We start from the raw sequence: 3,582 nt of genomic DNA on the forward strand, positions 1-3,582 counted from the left end.
AATTCGCGAGCGGCTCTGTGTAAAATTCTCCCTACTCCTGCTTCTTCTTCCAAACTATTCTGGATCAACCTCATGGTCCCCAGCTATGAGACTTTAAACTAATCTGGAGCAAGCAACCTCATGGTCCCTAGCTATGAGACTTTAAACTATTCTGAAGCAAAGTCATGGTCCCTAGCTATGAGGCTTTAAACTATTCTGGAGCAACCTCATGGCCCCCAGCTATAAGGCTTTAAACCAGGGGTAGGCATACCCTCCTGCTGTGGAGAAACCACAAGTCCCATGAGACATTGCAAGACCCTGACAATCACAGCCATGTCTCCTAGAGGCAGAGGCATGATGGGATTTGAAGTTTCACCACAGCTGGAGTACCGAGGTTGCCTATCCCTGCTTTAAAATAATATGGAGCAACCTCATGGTCCCTAGCTATGAGACTTTAACTTATTCTTGAGCAACTTCATGGTCCCCAGCTATAAGACTTTTAACTATTCTGGAGCAACCTCATGGTCCCCAGCTAGGAGACTTCATCCTATTACAAAGCAACCTCATGGTCCCCAGCTATAAGACTTTAAACTATTCTAGAGCAACCTCATGATCTCCAGCTTGGAGACTTTAACCTATTCCGGAGAAACCTCATGGTCCCCAGCTAGGAGACTTCAACCTATTCCGGAGCAACCTCATGGTCCCCAGATAGGAGATTTCCACCTATTCCAGAGAGACCTCATGGTCCCCAGCTATAAGGCTTCAAACCAGGGGTAGGCAACCTCGGCCCTCCAGCTGTGGAGAAACCACAAGTCCAATGAGACATTGCAAGACCCTGACAATGACAGGCATGATTCCTAGAGGCAGAGGCATGATGGGATTTGTAGTTTCACCACAGCTGGAGTACCGAGGTTGCCTACCTTTGCTTTAAACTATTCTGGAGCAACCTCATAGTCCCCAGCTATAAGATTTTAAACTAATATGGAGCAACCTCATGGTCCCTAGCTATGAGACTTTAACTTATTCTGGAGCAACTTCATGGTCCCCAGCTATAAGACTTTAAACTATTCTGGAGCAACCTCATGGTCCCCAGCTTGGAGACTTTAACCTATTCCGGAGAAACGTCTTGGTCCCCAGCTAGGAGACTTCAACCTATTCCAGAGCAACCTCATGGTCCCCAGATAGGAGATTTCCACCTATTCTGGAGAAACCTCATGGTCCCCAGCTACGAGACTTTAAACTATTCTGGAGCAACCTCATGGTCCCCAGCTAGGAGATTTCAACCTACTCCGAAGCAACCTCATGGTCCCCAGTTATAAGTCTTTAAACTATTCTGAAGCAACCTCATGGTCCCCAGTTATGAGACTTTAAACTAATCTGGAGCAACCCTATAGTCCCTAGCTTGGAGACTTTAAACTCTTCTGCAGCAACCTCATGGTCCCCAGCTACGAGACTTTAAACTATTCTGGAGCAACCTCATGGTCCCCAGCTAGGAGATTTCAACCTACTCCGAAGCAACCTCATGGTCCCCAGTTATAAGTCTTTAAACTTTATTGAAGCAACCTCATGGTCCCCAGTTATGAGACTTTAAACTAATCTGGAGCAACCCTATGGTCCCTAGCCAGGAGACTTTAAACTATTCTGGAGAACCCTCAAGGTCCCCAGCTAGAAGACTTCAACCTATTCCAGAGCAACCTCATGGTCCCCAGATAGGAGATTTCCACCTATTCCGGAGAAACCTCATGGTCCCCATCTATGAGACTTTAAACTATTCTGGAGCAACCTCATGGTCCCCAGCTAGGAGATTTCAACCTACTCCGGAGCAACCTCATCGTCCCCAGTTCTAAGTCTTTCAACTATTCTGAAGCAACCTCTTAGTCCCCAGTTATGAGACTTTAAACTAATCTGGAGCAACCCTATAGTCCCTAGCTAGGAGACTTTAAACTATTCTGGAGAACCCTCAAGGTCACCATCTAGAAGACTTCAACCTATTCCAGAGCAACCTCATGGTCTCCAGATAGGAGATTTCCACCTATTCCGGAAAAACCTCATGGTCCCCAGCTATGAGACTTTAAACTATTCTGGAGCAACCTCATGGTCCCCAGCTAGGAGATTTCAACCTACTCCGGAGCAACCTCATCGTCCCCAGTTCTAAGTCTTTCAACTATTCTGAAGCAACCTCTTAGTCCCCAGTTATGAGACTTTAAACTAATCTGGAGCAACCCTATGGTCCCTAGCTAGGAGACTTTAAACTATCCTGGAGCAACCTCATGGTCCCCAGCTGTAAGTGCTACACTGTGCTACCTTTACCGAGAAAAGAGTGTCCTCTACTTAATGAAGAGTATCTCATGCCCCAATTCCTGTCCTGTTAAAAGTTTATCAAACAATAAATCACAAAAAGGCCAACCCCTAGAACGGATTGTTGCTTGTGTGACTTGCGGCCTTTGCACTGTTTGGGAAGGAAACAGCCCCTGTGGTGGTAAAGCTACGACTATGTAACTACGTAATCAATCATGGGTGTGCTGCTGATCTCCTGCAACCTCTTCCACCTGAAATGTAACATAGTTTGAAACAAATAAAAAATAAAAATTTTATTCAAAAGAAGAAAAAAAAAAAAATTCTTATTGACACATGATGCTTTACCAAAACCAAAAACCAAATCTCATTCCGTAACGGTTTTACGTTTTTCCTTGAAGAAGGGAATATTATACGGCGTCCGTGATCTTCCTATTAATGACAGTAACCTTACATTGGCGCACAAAGGACGGATTAACTGATTAGTTCATTTAATGAGTGGAAATACCCCAGATGCGCTGAGAACGCCATGATATCTATGAAGAGCCGGGATTATTTTCGGCACTCTGGTGCTCACAAGGGTTTGAGTATCTTCATAAGTGGAATTAAAGCTCCGTACAAAATCGGCACAATAGATACACCGCCACCCTCCATCAGGACATGTGAGGATCCATGTACCGGCATACGGCTCACAATAAATCCATGACTGTAATATATCTCATGGGCTGCAATGAACATCGTCCTTCTGCCACTGAATACCCGCCGTGGCGAATACCCAGAAACGGTTAAAGGGCCCCCCCCCCCCCCCCTTGCACATCATCTGAGCATTTGCTGATCTGATAGCGGGAACGGTGCCAGGAGCAGCATGCTTTGTTTAATAGTGAAGACTCATCATATTGTAGTGGAATCATCGCCTAAGAGGGGGCAATTATTAGATCAGAACGATGAGAAGATGGCACGTCAAAGATATGACGAGGATTCTCTACCGAGAGAGAGAGAGAAAAAAAATAAAGAAAAAATTTAAAACACTAATAAAAAATAAAAAAAATTAAAAGAATAAAATGAGATGGCGTGCTATCTTGATAATCGTATCCATCAAATGCGTGCATGCATTGCTTAGAGGGGAACTTTCAGCAACTGTACAAGTCTCCAGGAAGAAATTCCTAACATGTCACGATGTACAACAACAGGATTATTTCCAGGAAAATCTTCATTTTTTTTTTTTTTTTATCATTAAAGTCATATTAACCATTTCAGTCAGAGCTGTTTTGCTCTTTTTTTTTTTTTTGCAGACACTTTTAAAAAAAT

The sequence above is a fragment of the Aquarana catesbeiana genome, linkage group LG09 (assembly GCF_042186555.1).
Source record: "Aquarana catesbeiana isolate 2022-GZ linkage group LG09, ASM4218655v1, whole genome shotgun sequence".
Classification (NCBI taxonomy): domain Eukaryota; kingdom Metazoa; phylum Chordata; class Amphibia; order Anura; family Ranidae; genus Aquarana; species Aquarana catesbeiana.